The sequence below is a fragment of the Ambystoma mexicanum genome, chromosome 4q, assembly GCF_040938575.1.
Source record: "Ambystoma mexicanum isolate Mex_15411 chromosome 4q, UKY_AmexF1_1, whole genome shotgun sequence".
In the NCBI taxonomy this organism is placed as follows: domain Eukaryota; kingdom Metazoa; phylum Chordata; class Amphibia; order Caudata; family Ambystomatidae; genus Ambystoma; species Ambystoma mexicanum.
This window is the reverse complement of record NC_090928.1, coordinates 966,162,720-966,178,999: the sequence shown is the minus strand read 5'-3', so window position 1 is coordinate 966,178,999 and position 16,280 is coordinate 966,162,720. Positions and strand designations below refer to the sequence as shown.

Here is a 16,280-nt window from a genome sequence, read left to right as displayed (position 1 = left end):
TACATGGCTGCTTGGTGAGTATAAATGCCACAGCACATGCATGCATGCCAGATACTGAGTAATGTCACAACCCTACTAATGATACCCATCACCACCTCCCCAGGGGCCAGTGCCTACCCTCTGAGCACCCACATGATGACGCCAATTCGGAACCCCACCACGCCACCCGAGGTAAGATACAACACAGCCCATATTGCAACCCGGGGCATAGTGGAGCGCACATTCGGAGTGCCCAAGTCACGCTTTCGCTCCCTTGACCGTTCTGGCGGGCAGTTGTTATACACTCCCCCAGTAGTGTGCAGGATCATAGTGGCAGCATGTGTCCTGCACAACGTTGCAACACGCCGGGGCCTGCTGGTGGACATGGTGGTGCCCCCACATCCCCAACCACATGCACGCCCGCTGCGCATGGGAGGGGAAAGGGCACGGGGTGAGGCAGCCCGAACGCAGCTGGTGGCTAATTACTTCACTTAGAATCACACCCCTGTGGAATGCACACAGCCCTGCCACATACCAGCTGACAATCAATGATGATGACATAAGGGACAGTCAGCTGTCACAACCATACCAGCCTGAGATTGGTCACCTGGAAGTGTCACAATGTGTGCATCCCTACCTACAGAAACACCACCAATGCTGTGTCATCAAAAGACACATATGCTGCCAAATGCATTACCCCCTTGCAAAATACAACATGAGAACAGTGCCATGTCACCCAACCTCTGCCCAGCACCGCCACCCAACACACCATGGCATGTCAAGCTATGTGAGAGCAAACAAAGAAATCCCGAAAACCTGACACAAGTGTCACAAAGTACAGTGTCCCTAATGGAAACTGGCCACACACAATATGCTCCCAGTAATGTTGAACTAACAACACACACGACCAAATACTTACCAACAATACAATGCAGCTACACAAGCTCAAACATAACTAAAACATTACAGCACTAAGTTAAAGTAGTCGTAGTCTTACAACCTGAATAGGCCACCACATCGCCCCCTTCCAACTGTAGTCTTGCAGGCTTCAAAACTTGGCTGTGTACTGCATACAACATGAACTCCATCTCCAAAGTAGACGGCCTTGTGAAGACATGAGGAATGAACCTGAAAATTCAGAGGGAGACATGGAAGCAGAAGTATACATAATTCCAACATGCATTGTACAATACAACAACAATATACACAAGGAATGTCTACACAGTATTGACTACAGACTGCCCACACAGCTCATGGGAGCCCAACATCACTGTGTACATCACTGTCACTTAGTCACACCCTTTGCAAGCCCATGGAAACGGGAAGCAGGAGGGGTGTGTGTCTCATGAACCCAAGCATCGAACCCAAACTCAGGACAAGCCTGCATGTGCCCAGCCGGAATACAGTGGATGCCCACGGGAGCCACACAAGGCAACACACTGTCAAAAAATAATCAAAAATTAAAAATCAAAAAATCCAAAATCAAAAATGGCCATGTGGTGGCCGGGGGGGTGGCCACCCAGGAGGTCCGAGGACAGGGTGCGCATCAACAGCCGCCTGTGTGGATGTTGGGAAAAAAAACACCTCCATGGGCTCATGGCCTGCACGGCTATGCCAATGTGGGAGAACTGCTGCTGTCGCTCTCATTACCCTCTGCTGCTGCCACAGGAGGTGGCGGTGGTATGGGAGGCAGCCCACGCAAAGCCCTGGTATGGTCCTCCATGGCATCAAGCATGCGGGTGTGGAAGGTCTCGTTCTGGAGGATTATATTGCGGAGATCCCCATGCAGCACCTGACGTGATGCCCGGATCTCCTCCCGAGTTGCCTGTATCTCAGCTGAGAGCGAACGTGTGAGCCGCTCCAGCTGCTGTTCTGTCCTCAAGTTAGTGGAAGTCTCAAGGTCAACAAGAGTCTCCCTGAGGTGTTGGAGTTCTACCCTCAGGGCTTCCCTGTGGCCCTGGGACTCTTGATATCGATTGGCGTAGAGTCTCCAGTGCCGCCCCGTCTGTCCCTGTTGGACGCCAACATGTCCTCCCTGTGTGATTGGCAAATTGAGTCTGTTGCCTGCTGTAGTTGCTCCATCTGCCTTTCAGGGGGGACAATGGAAGTGGCCACCCTCTCCACTGCTTGAGCCATCATCTCAACTGATGCTGCCTGTTGGGTTGCCATACCGTACATAGATTGTTCCCATGCGGTATTGCCTTGTGGCGTATGGCCACCACGTCGGCGGCCACCACACCTGTTTGGGGCAAGGCGATCTGCGCCTTGCTGTGCCGGCACTGCCTGAGGCTGCAGGACTGCATTCCCCCTCTGATCTGCTGGCCCAGGAACAGGATCAGATGTTGTGGAGTGTGACCCTGCACCCGTAACTGCCAAAGGCTGACTAACCAACACTGAGAACCCCATAGAGGGTTCTACCCCTGGCGCACGTGGGTTGGACAGAACAGAACCCCTTCCAGAAACTCTTACCTACAACACCACATAGGTCTCATCATTCGAATCAACACCTGAATAGAGGTCTGGGGAGGTGCACCCAGAGACACCCCTGGACAGAATCGTCTGCAGCAAGAGTGGGTTCTCACCCACCACCACACCATGTCCCCCACTGGTGGCCGGTTGTGCCTCAGATTCCTCCTGGGTCCGCACCATCTCCTCAACCTCAACCGCATCAAGTGCGTCATCCCCTGCAAAAACATGAAAGACAAAAAATGGAAACAGGCATTAGCACCATAGCACACAATTAGGCCTGACAAGCTACAGAACCAGTACATGGTTTACACATGTCCCACATGACTATAACCCTCCCATGCATGCACTGTCACAGAGTTGAAAGAGGAGGCAAAAGTCGGACACTGATGACCCCAAGATGGAAGAGCAACACATTTACTGCATGCTGGGTAGCACTGCCATCACACATTGGCCTGTGAGTGGCATGTCCTATACACATAAATGACACATGCCATCACACAGATGGGATGTACCATAGCCATGGTACATTCCACAAGTACATCCATATGTCAGTGAATGAGTACTGTCACCCATCCATGTGAGATGGACATGAAGAGATGAAAAATGCCATATAGTGTGAAAAGATACGCCATGTGCCACACACTGCAACACATCCAGTGTACAAAAATACAGTGATTGCAGGGCCATGTACACATCAATGGTTGTGCAGTTCAACATGAAAGGAAACAACTAGCATGTTCCACATTCAAACAGGCCCAAAAACATCATGTGATCAGGACAATACTCAATCAGCCTGAATGGTCAAATCATTCAACTCCCAAGGTGACACATGTGGGCCAATGTGGGGTTCTTCAATGACAGAAGCATGTCACATACGTCACAATAGGGCTGAGGAATGTGTTGCAAAAGTGGGAGAATTGAAACAATCAGCCTGAAAGAACACTGAAAAATACAAACAATGTTGTTGCATGATGCCACCTCAAGGGCAACTGCCGTAATGTTGCGCTAAATTGCTACTGTGGGCAGTAGGGATAGTGTCACACCCAAATTCAAGGCCGCAGAATGTTTTGGATGAAGCACATGGGTGACCCATACTACTCAGTCACACAAACCCTCACCTGCCACTCAATCAGAACCCGTCACCCAAACAACATACACATGTATTACACAGACACGCATGGGCACTCACCAGACAATGTGTCATAATCGGGTAGTTCTCCCACACCTCGGATCTATTCCTCTGTGACGAAGGTCCCAGCAACAGACTCATGTTCAGTGAGTTCGTTGTCCTCTTGTGGAGACCCACCGCCAGTCACCAGAGTAGCGGCATGACTTGAGGCCAGCTTGTTCTTTGCTCTGCGTTTCAGGTCGTTCCACCGCTTGTAGCAATCATCAGCTGAGCGCCTCACAAATCCAAGGGCACTTATGTGGTTGGCGATGGTCTGCCAGTGTGCCTTACATTGACCAGGTGTGGTCTTGGACCCTGCAGTCACCACCATTTCGTGGCTATGTTCCAACACATAGCTCACAAGTGCATCAAGTTCCGAATCATTGAAGCAAGGCTTCCTTGAGGTACCGGAGTGTGTAGCCGTGCCTGGGGTCTCAGCCTGTCGTGCCAGAGCACCCTTCTTCCTCTTTTTAGAAGGTGGAGCAGAGCCAGAGTGGCTAACGCCGCTCTGGTCAGTAGGGGCAGAATCATCGGTGGACTGGGTTGTTGGAGTGTGCGGTCAAATTAATTTTTTTGGGCCTTTTACAGGTTCAATGTTTATTTAGCAGGGAGACCGTCTACGGCAGCCCTTCCCCTATGGTAATACTCTACAATTCATTATCTTTCCAGGATTAATTGCTGTTTCTTTCCTTTTTTTAGACTGTTACAATGGCTGCTTCGGACACTTTTTCATTCAGCGAGGAACAACTTGCTGAAGCGATTTGGGTGCCTTCCTTTTTTGATTCATTAATCCAGACAGTGGGCGAGGAATCAAGTGGAGGCATCACTAGTGAGAGTATACTCAAACTTAGGAAAAAGAAGTTTAGAACGGAAATGCATGGTCACCTACTTACCGAATATTTAAAGAAAAACATCATCCCTCAGGGACTATTGGTAAGGAATGAACCATGCCTGTTCATTGACGACTTAGAGTACAAAACCGCTTTTTCAGGTATAGGTACCAAATGCAGTAGGGATTGGATGTTACTAACCATTAACACTGCTCTTAAAAAAAGTATTGCAGTTGGCAATGAAATAGACGAGGCGGAAACAGTTTTCGCACTTGACACTACCATCTTGAACATAAAAGAGAAACTGGACCTTATTGACAAACATACAAAGGAATTTATCAAAATAACAACTACTAAAAAAATGGAAAAGCTTAAAAAGGACATCTCCAATTTTTCAAAGGATAATGCGTATCCATATTTAAGTCCAGACTACACTGGTCCTGGGCAATGGCATGATCCAACTATGGCCAACCAAGGTCAGCAGAACTACAGAAAAAGGGTTACCTTTTCTGACAGTTCTTCAGATGGTAGTGGCTCCTACCCCAACCAAAATTCACGTGGTCAGAGAAACCGGCCGTGGAGCAGGGGCCAATACAGGGGGCGACGTGGACGCCAAAATTGGCAATTTCAACAGTATCCTTCGATGCCCATGTATGCCCCACAAGGCCCATACCCTGGGTTTCCTCCACCTAATCTCCCTTTTCCTCCCACCGATCTAGGGCCCCCGCCCATAGAAAATGTATTCCAAACCAGGAGGAAGGTGTATCGACGTTGAACAGTGTTGGTACCAATCCTTCAGCCGTCTACAACATTTCCAAACGCATACTTTCTACCCAGGAAACTGAGATCCTAGAAAAGGGTTTTTCATTCATTCCTATGAGAAATCCCACTCAGATGGACTTAGAAATAGAACTCAGAAATTTTTTCCGAAAAGTTCGTCTTAAAGATTATTTCGGTTCGAGTAATCCTGAGCCAACAGATGAGGAGAATACTCCATTCCATTTGAAGTCCACATTTACACCGACTTCACAAATGGTTTCCCCTGAAACTGTTATTTTTGAACGGTCAGTACTCCGAGATTTCCATTCTATCTTCGCTTCTCCTAGTGCTGCCAAACACAATAGGTCATACAATTTTTCTAAACGTAAATGGGAGTGCCTTCAAAATCTCAAAGGAGATCCCTCCATTGTCATTAAGCAGGCTGATAAAGGGGGAGGGGTTGTGGTTTGTGATTCTACGTACTATGACTCCGAGGTGATGAGACAACTTAACAACACCTCCTTTTATTTGAAACTTAGAGGAGACCCGACAGATAGTATACGGGACAAGATCCTTGCCCTGGCTACACGGGCACGTGATATCAACATCTTGAGCCCCAAAGAATTTCAATATCTTACCATTAAAGGCACTAGAGCTCCGCTCTTTTATATCCTTCCGAAAATCCATAAGGATAGATTGAATCCACCAGGAAGACCTATAGTTTCTCTATGTGGCTCTATCTTAGAGCCTTTGGGCAAGTATCTCGATTTCTTTCTCAAACCTCTGGCTGCTGAAACTCCGACCTACCTGGCAGACACAACGGATGCCATTGTTCATTTGGAGGGCTTACCTTTCGATACTGCTATCAATTTATTCATCACTCTAGATGTGGAGTCTTTATATTCTAATATTCCACAGTTGGAATCGCTCCCCATAATAAAATTCTTTTTGGACATGAGAAGCGACCCTCAGCAGGTGCCTAGCGAATTCCTCATTGACCTTCTTGAAATTGCACTTACAAAGAACTATTTTCGGTTCAAGGAGGACTTCTTTTTACAAGTCAAAGGTACTGCCATGGGAGCCTCATTTGCTCCAAACTATGCTACACTTTTTATGTGGGCTTTTGAGAAGGTCTCCATCTTTGACGAATCTAATCCTTACCTTCAATCTATTATCTTCTATCGTAGATACATAGACGATATTATAATAATTTGGGACAGAACTTCGGGTAACCATGAAACCTTTCTCACATGGATGAATTCGCTGAATGACCATCTTCGCTTCACCATGACTTCTGACAATATGTCAATACCCTTCCTGGACCTTTTATTGAAGGCTAAAGATGGGGCCATTGCAGTGGACTTATACCGCAAACCCACGGATAGAAATACCATCCTTCACTTTGAAAGTTTCCTCCCCCAATCCCTTAGAGTCAGCATTCCCTATGGCCAATTTTTACGGGCTAGGCGCAATTGTACTGACAAAAAAGATTTTGCCAAACAGGCCGACATCATTGAAGATCGACTCATGAAACGCGGTTATCCACATCATGTATTGCGTCAATCTCGTAAGAGGGCACGACATCAGCATCGAGAGATTCTTTTGACCAAGAACCCTCGCGAGAAATCTAACCAGTCGAGAATGGTTTGTGCAATGACCTATAACACTCACCATTCGGCCATTAAGAAAGCAATTAACAAGCATTGGCATCTTTTACAGTTGAACCATTCCGATCTGGCCCTTCCCATGTTTGCGTTCAGAAAAGGTAAAAACCTTAAGAGTTGGCTTTCTAAGGCCGATAGGTCCTTGCCTCTGTCAGGTCCTAAAACTATTACTGAGATGTGGGGGATGAACAAAGTCCATGGCCACTTTCCATGTGGCTATTGTTGCCATTGCGGGTCAACCACAGCCACTACAACTGTGAACATCAACAACAGGGTATGGAACCTCAGGGACCATACAACATGTAATTCGAAGAACGTCATAAATGTGATTACATGCCCCTGCGACAAGACCTACATAGGCAAGACATCGAGACCTGTGAAACTCAGAATTTCTGAACACAAGTCCAAGATTCGTACGGGCAACCTCACATCTCCCCTTGCACTCCATTTCGTAGAACACCACCATGATTGCAATGATCTACGTTGGTGGGCGCTAGAACAAATAAGAGGTTTTGACTCTAATACCTCTGCTAATAGACTATCCACTCGAGAAAACTGGTGGATTTATAACACCCAAAGTCATATAGTGGGCCTGAATTCACAGGAAGAGTGGGCTGCCATCACCCACATATAAGTACAAACTTAGAAGACTCACTTTGGCAGCCTAGATTATTTGACTTTCGTTCAGAAGAATTGCTGTTCCTGCCTATAGCACTGAGCTTCTAATTTTGGTTGCATTATAAACCTACTGTGCTATGTTTTCATATACATTTCATAGTCCCTTCTTGAATTCACAGGAAAAGTGGACTGCCACCACCCATACATTTGTACAAACCTAGAAGAACTGTTTTGGTATTTCAGATTACCTGCGTTTATTTATTTAGAAGATTTGTCGTTTCAGCCTAAAGCATTAAGCTTTTAACTTTGTTTGCATTATAAATGTATTGTGTTACGTTTTCGTACACATTTCATAGCTTTCTCTTTCAGCCTGTGGGTGCTTTTCAGTTTTTTCTTCTTATTTTTAGAATTCTAATGCCTTCTTTTATTATTTGGCGCTTTCATTATTTGAGATTACTGTCGCATTGCCTATTGGGTTCACATTTTATTCCATTGCATTCATTCATTTTATTTAACTTTTGCAACCTAGTTTGTGAGCTTCGAGCGAGCAGCGCAGTTGCCTCGGCCCATTTTGTTCATTTTGCAACTTGGGCTGTGATTTAAGACTCTGCAACACCAGACACGGCTTGCTCATTAAAGCCAGCTGGAAACTGTTTGAGCCTGGCACTGGTGTGCCTTGTGACCCCTCCTCCCCCTCCCCTCCCTTCATTTGGCTATTTGAAGCCGTTCCATCCATGTTCTGTGGGAGAGCTATTGAGGATTCAACGAAGGCGGGATGGTTCGCGCACAGACTGACGGTGAGTTGGGATGCTGGGCCAGCTATTTGAACATTTAGAAATCGCCTTTGAGCAGTCATTTGCTGCGAACCAGGACTCAATTGGGGGGCCTTTTTGGAGTGCTAATTTAGGCGCCCAATTAATATATTAGGCTTCCAGTGCGGCTGCAGCAGCTAGTAGCACTGACGTTCTGCTGGCAGCTATGTCTGCCATTAATCAGCAGGGTACACACCGATCTCGGCTATATGCTGAGAATGATGCTAATTTCCTGCATGTTCACTCTAGCTGCCAAATATGCATTATATTGGTCGCAACTCTTTAGCATCTGCTACTGTAGCGGCTACACTGTCTTTATTATTAATTTTAGCACTGCTTTTATTAGTTTCCTTAGCATTGAAGCAATCTGTTTAACATCATGGGGCGAGCGATGTATTCCATGTTGGAGGACTATTTGTCTCGTAACCCTCTATTTTGACTGCTCACACAGCCTCTTTATTTATTTATCTAATTATTTATGTTACCACAGCTATCTGCGCACGAACCATAAAGCGGTGAACAACACTAGACTCCAGTAGGACAGATCTTTTCAGATGCCTTATTGTGACTGGTCGACCGTGACATAATTGTGCGATTGAACTCCTATGCTTGTGATCCGTTCCCAATTTAGGTGAGCTCTAATGTTTGGCTTTGCGTTTACCCTTTTTTCTATTGTCACATTAGGAAGGACTGCCGTATGGCGTGCACCCTTGGTTGTTGGTTTTTTGGAGTGGATATCAGCTACTGATGATCCCTCCTGTATTATAATATGTTCCTGTCTCTCCTTTTTGTTTTTCTGCAGTTCTACTTGACTGAGAACTTGCCCTACAGGTCCATACACATTTCCCAGGATGTACATTCGGGAACAAGTGGCCAGTTTCAAAATTGAGATATTGGTAAATTTGATAATTTAATTATTTAACCATGTTATCTCTCATTATTTAGTAAGGAGGTGTTTTTCCGGACAGTGTTCTATGGGGGCGGGGAGGGGGTAATCCTGTTCGTCAATCACAGATCAGTATGTTTTAATCATTATGCCCTCTGTTTTCTTGATTTGATTTAGTTTTGCAGGTCGATACACAATGTATCCTCGGTGTTGTTTTGTTTATGTATTTACTGTTTTTTTATTTGTTTTTCCCTCTTTTTTATTTGGTTCTTTTAGGTAAAATTATGGATTCATTTTGCATAATTCTGTATTCCTGTGTGTATTATTGCCTTATTGCTACATTAAAACCTTTAAGTGGCAAATATTCCAACGGGAGTGCGCCGTCCTGAAGAAGATGGGCATCAACCGTGAAACAGCCTAGATGCTCCGCACCATCGAAACTACTTCCTGTGTATATGTCAGACCTAGTGTATATAGTAGGTCATGACAGTACAGTAGTCGACGTATGGCACCCCTTTTTCTAATTAGGAACTACCATTGCCTTGTCCACATATTTTTGGGGTTTTCTCTATATTGTTAAATGCGGCCATAGCCTCTGACCACCAGCCGGGTGACCCTCTTCAGCCGACTTGAGGTTCAGACAACTTGGCAACATGAAGTTAATACTGACTGAATTTTCAGTCTGGTTCTATATTGGCACTTTGTTTCACTATGCACTTTATTCTACAACAATATGCTGCTATTTAGAGATGAGCTCGTAACAAAATTTAAAATTTAATATGTATGTTTTAACAAATGGAATTTAAATAAAATATTCATGTTTTTCAATTATTGTTTGGTTTATATGGTCTGATCTGTGATTCCGAATTTCGGGGGCCCCCTCTCTCCCCAACCCATTGCCGGTCACCACTTTAACTTGAATTTTGTTTCCGCTGACACACTCTCTGTTCACTACATTTGTTACTTCCTCTTTGTCAGCGAAGTAGAGGTTTACCCATCTTTTGTTTTGCTTGCACATTGACCATAGGACTTGGTGCAGGCATTGCCTGAAGTGTGATGTTGGCAGGGGGAACATCAGTATGATGGACCAGGACCGACACTGTCCTGGCTGGGAGAGTCAGAGCTGGGGCGGATGGAGCTGCAGCTGCCCCTGCAGCCTCACCACCCTGCATACTTGGGGCAGCAGATGACATAGCTGCCCCAGATCCACGTGGCTTGGTGACAACTTGCACCGCCACACGTGGCTTAGACTTGCTGACCTGGAAGTCAGCCAGGGAGTCATCCTGTGCCAGGTCAGGTGCCACAATGGGCTGGTCCAACAAGGGCTGAGCTGGGATGGTCTCAGCCACGTTTCCCTCAACCATGGGGGGGGGTCATGGGTGTCCCTGATTGGTCCTCCACACATAGGGGTATAGAGGTACCCTGCAAATCCCGGGCCACGTCCCCTACCGCGCCCACCACGTCCACCTTTTGAAGGTCGGCCTTTACCTTGCCTCCCTTACCGCTTGGTCGCCTCCTAACCATGGCACTGATGTTGTTGTGCTTATGGGAGGAGCAGTAAACTATTGTCCTGGGCAATTGGGGGTCAAAGGGGTTGGGTACTAGATGGAATTCGTACCCTAGTGCTCTAACAAGGCTGTCTGTGACCCCTGGGGGAAGATGACGGGTCACGCAACGCACAGGCAGCCCCAAAACAAAAATAAACGTGCACGCAACCCCTCGTAGATCACGTGCGTGGAAAAATGAACCCGCACTACGCTTTGGCACCCAGAAACACAAAAATAAGCGTACGCGTGATACACGCAGCCTACAATGACCTCTGAAGGGGTACGCGACACACGGGGCAAGCACAGTTGCTAAGTACGTGCGGAACTCACCGTCTGCCTGGAAAAAGAACGTGAAAAATATGCGCGTGTGTGCGTTGGCAACACCCCCGCCAAAAGAAGAATTGTACGCTGTCTGAGGAGACAGGACAAAAGGAGAAGTGAACACTGTTTGAGGAAACAGGCCCAAAAAAAAGTAGAAAAATGAAAGCTGTCAGAGGTAACAGGGAGTATGAACTTATCGCGTGTGAACCGACAAGCAGTACCGAATCCACCCACTCGCTCTCCACAAAAAGCACGTACAAGGAAATGGCATCCTACACGTACCTTTTAAACCAGCCCACACGTACACGTCACTTACGCATGTACACGCCCTTTCCTACAATTACACGCGCTGACACTCGGACGTGCAGCTTTTCCACGTGTGCTCTGTCATCACGTGCTATGAGGGAAACACCCGTGCGTTACGTCACAGACGCGCTTACGTGCTAAGGGCCTTTGGTCCAATGAAATTGCGTACGTGCGCTGACGCACTTACGCGCTAAGGGCCGTTCCTCGAATTACACGCTGACCTGCAAGATTTTCACGTGCCAAATCACTCCGTATCAAGCTGGCCACGCGTTCACACACGGAAGACCACGCTCCTGCCCAGAAGGCCGAATTACTGCCCCCCACAGCCCTGAGCAGCTCCCACCTGCCATCTGCTGCTGCCTGATTGCCTGCTGGCCACGTGCCCTGCCATTTGCTGCCTGCACGTCAGCCAGGGGTGCTGTTGCTGTGACCACCCCTGCTGGAACTGAAGACTCCCGACTGGGATTCCATCGCTCCACAGACCAGCCCCAGGACCCAGTTGCCCACCCACTCCTGCCTCTGGGGTTGCCATGTCCAGCACTACACCATCTGGCGGCACTGGCAACCCCCAGCCAGAGAGGCAGAGGGCCACCAGATTCACTGCCACCGAAGTTGGTGTCCTGGTGGAGCAATTCCTTCGGCAGTATGATGCCCTCTTCGGAAGGTCGCGCGCCGACAAGGAAGGACGGGCTAGGATCTGGACGGACATCGTGACTGCCATCAACGCGGAGGGGGTGGCAGTCCGCGAATTCCATCATGTCAAGAAGCGCTGGGAGGACTTCAGGTCCATGACCCTCAACAAGGCCCGGCGCCTCTTGAAGGCAGCGGATGCTACGGGGCGCCGGGGCCACCTGTCGGAAGACCAAATGAGAGTCCTGTAACGTGTATGCCCAGCGCTCCACGTCCAGGTCCTTGAGAGGCACACCCGTCTGGAGTCGAGCGGTAAGTGTACATGCATACTGATTGGAAGCTGTGCGTGTGGTGGTGTGCCAGTAGTGTGCAGGTTGCACATGTGGTTTTGTAGGGCCATGTATGGATGTGTATGTACAGGGCCATGAGGCTGACACATGCAAGTCCTTTCATGTGTGAGACACATAGATGGTGTATTTGTGGGTAAGCATGCAGACCAAATGCAGATGTGTGAGCACACATGTTTGAATGACTGTGTATGTCAGTTGTCAAAGTTGTGGTGTCACACATGGATGTTGGTTCCAGCTGCATGTATCTGCACTGTGTACATGTGCATGTATATGTATCTGATAAGTGTGCAACTGTCCTGTAACATGGATGCATGTGAGACTGATATGTAGAAGACTGATTGCAGATGTGACATGGATGCCGATCTCATCACTGCGACACTTGGTGGAGGTGTACACATGTATGTAAGTGTGGTGGCGTGTGTGCATGTCTAGTTCACTCCCTGTGTCTCATGTGATGTCTGGCTCACCTTTGCCTGCTCATGCTGTTGTATGTGTATGGATGGTGCTGGCTGTTGCGATATGGCTGTGGAATAGCTCATGTGTGTGATTTGAAATGACATGTGTGTTGGGGATTGTGATGCCATGTCTGAAGTTTGACAATGACACTCGTGTGCAACTGTCATGTGTGTATGAGTCCATTGTACAGTGCCCTGATGCCTGTGTCCTATCTCTCCCTGTCTGCAGCGTCGATTGATGAAGAGGACGGAGAGGGTGCTGTGGAGCACAGCGGCAGGGATCGCACCGCCGGCCGGAGATGCAAGGCCCAGCTCCCCTCCCAGGTTGTCATCTCGTCGGGGAGTGAGGAGTCCGGTGCCGCGTCCAAGGTCGCAGCTGCCGAGGGGAAGTCCAAGAGGCGGAGGTCGGAGTTGGACTCCTCATCAGCAGAAGGGGCAGCTGAGACCCCACAGGTCCCGACGGAGGAAGATGGCATGGAGTCATCCAGGTTGGTGGGGTGTTTGGTGGAGGAGGAGGCCGTGCAAGGGACAGAGACGGGGTCTGGAGGTGGAGATTCCACTGGTGCTAGTGGTGCAGTGCAGGGGCAGGGACAGGAGGCAGCACAGGCCGCCGCGGAGGTGCCTGTGTGTAATCCTGTCCCCGATCCTGTGACTGCATCATCCTGCACCAGCAGGGATACCTACGTCCAGACCCGTTTTCAGGCAGGGGATGAGCTTACGACAACTGGCCCTCCCCTGCCTGCGGACGTGGCTATCCGGGACCGGGTTGAGCCTGTCCTGGGTGGTGTCGCGTTGCGTCAATGGGCCATGCTAGGCGAAATGCAGTCTTTTCATGGGGAGTCTGCATGTCGTCTCGAATGGCTCGTTGACCACGTCGACCTACTGGGACAGGTCACCAGGGCCGGATTCCTCAGTTTGCTGGGCCTTGTTCCGACCCCCTCCTCAACTGAACCCCCTATGCGCCAGTCGTATTCCGTGCCATCTTCCCACCCATGTATCACCTGGGTGCCCTGTGGAGCTGCCTCTGACCCTGCGGCCAGGCTGGTGGAGGACACATCCTTGCCACAGTCGGGAGTCGGACGTCCAGCAGTGGTGGCCACCTCAACAACTGCACCCCAGCCAGAGGAGGATGTGCAGGCAGCAAGAGCCAGGGCACGGGCAGAGGCACAGCAGCAGCAGCAATAAGGTGGGAGCCATGATGGCTCGGGGCCTTTGTCATCGGAGGGGCAGGCATCGGACAGAGGGCAGGAGGACCCAGGACGGGAAGTGTCTTCCGTGTGGCAGCAGTTAGGCCATGCCATAGATGCGGAGCGGCAGCGGGCAGAAGAGGCACGGCTCACGATGGTCAGGGCGGAGAACTCCATGCGGAGGGCCCTGAGGCGGACCGAGTGCCTCGAGGCAATTCACAGGAAGTTGGAGGAGAACATGTCATCGTCCCTGCGAACCCTCGGGGCCACGGAAGAGGACCGCCTCCGGGACATTGAGCAGGAGTTCGATGATGCCCTGGCCGGGGACATCCAAAAGTGAGCCGTTGGACTAGCCCACTGCCCTTGAAAATAGTTAGATAGTGTTAGGTTTCCTTTGGTTTTTTCTTTATTTTGGTTGTGCTTGGACAATGCACTATGTTTCTGTATATAGTTTTTCATTAGGTAGTATTTTTGATCGGTTTCATTTCTTCAGTTGGGATCATGGACCCTGGATTGTTCATCTGTATATAGTTCACTATTGGATTCATCTCTTTTTTTGGATTTCCCCATGGAGCAATGGTTTTCAATTTTGTTTTTCCCTTGGATTTGCTTTGTTGGACTGTGACTTTGGACACCTTTCCTTTGGATTATGATTTCTTGTTTTTCATTATTTTACGGACATGCAGCTTTTCTTTTTTTATTCCCATTGTTGTTTGTTTGATTTTAATTCCATTCATGTTGCTTTTAATACATTTTTTCTTCATACTTCGATGTGTGGTATTATCTCATTGGTTTCATGCATGTCATGATATGGGTTTTCACATTCACTTGCAACCATTTTGTGTGTGTGACGGACATGCGTTCATTTACATACTTGCCATTGGGGTTGTATCATGTAATTTCCTTTTCTATGTGGGTGGATGCAATACTTGGTTGGGTCTTTGGGCTGGGGAGGCTGGCCATAAGGGCCATGATTGAGGATAGTGATGACCTGGGGGCATGGGGACATGAGTGGGGGCCTGCTGGCAGGTGCCCCTGACTGCTGGGGGGTGGGGGTGCAAGGGGACATGAGTGGGACATGAGTGGGGGCCTGCTGGCAGGTGCCCCTCAGTGCTGCGGGGTGGGGGTGCTGGGGGACATGAGTGGGGGCCTGCTGGCAGGTGCCCTGCACTGCTGGGGGGTGGGGGTGCAAGGGGACATGAGTGAGACATGAGTGGGGGCCTGCTGGCAGGTGCCCCTCAGTGCCGGGGGGTGGGGGTGCTGGGGGACATGAGTGGGGGCCTGCTGGCAGGTGCCCCTGACTGCTGGGGGGTGGGGGTGCAAGGGGACATGAGTGGGGGCCTGCTGGCAGGTGCCCTGCACTGCTGGGGGGGGTGCAAGGGGACATGGTTGGGACATGAGTGGGGGCCTGCTGGCAGGTGGCCCTCAGTGCTGGGGGGTGGGGGTGCTGGGGGACATGAGTGGGGGCCTGCTGGCAGGTGCCCCTGACTGCAGGAGGGTGGGGGTGCAAGGGGACATGAGAGGGACATGAGTGGGGGCCTGCTGGCAGGTGGCCTTCACTGCTGGGGCGTGGGGGTGCAAGGGGACATGAGTGGGGGCCTGCTGGCAGGTGCCCTGCACTGCTGGGGGGTGGGGGTGCAAGGGGACATGAGTGGGGGCCTGCTGGCAGGTGCCCTGCACTGCTGGGGGGTGGGGGTGCAAGGGGACATGAGTGGAACATGAGTGGGGGCCTGCTGGCAGGTGCCCTGCACTGCTGGGGGGTGGGGGTGCAAGGGGACATGAGTGGGGGCCTGATGGCAGGTGCCCTGCACTGCTGGGGGGTGGGGATGCAAGGGGACATGAGTGGGACATGAGTGGGGGCCTGTTGGCAGGTGCCCCTGACTGCTGGGGGGTGGGGGTGCAAGGGGACATGAGTGGGGGCCTGCTGGCAGGTGCCCTGCACAGCTTGGGGGTGGGGGTGCAAGGGGACATGAGTGGGACATGAGTGGGGGCCTGCTGGCAGGTGCAAGGGGGTAATGCGTTGGTGATCACTAGTGCAAGGTGACATGTGGCTTGGCTGGGGGGCATGCCGATGGTGGATGGGCTGCCTGCGGGACATGACCAGGGGTGCAGGGTAGTCCCCTGTGGTGTGGGCTGCCTGCAGGGGCCGTGGAGGCTGTAGAGGGAACATCTGGGAGGACCCACATTGCCAATTCACGTGTAGGACTCCCCTGCACCCCCGAAATACTCGTACCCCACTCGCATAGGGCCTATCGCGTGTGAAACTTCCCGGTAACCCCAGAAATACAGGTACCCTGCT

The 16,280-nt window shown here is 49.9% G+C and overlaps 1 long non-coding RNA gene across 1 annotated transcript; it reads left to right on the top strand.

The window, feature by feature from the left end:
- The first annotated feature begins 8,294 nt into the window (after nucleotides 1-8,294).
- LOC138467130 (uncharacterized) lies at nucleotides 8,295-9,806 on the top strand. Its single transcript, XR_011268061.1, has 3 exons — nucleotides 8,295-8,930; nucleotides 9,102-9,195; nucleotides 9,462-9,806. It is a non-coding gene; the product is annotated as an uncharacterized lncRNA (long non-coding RNA).
- The last annotated feature ends 6,474 nt before the right edge of the window (nucleotides 9,807-16,280 follow it).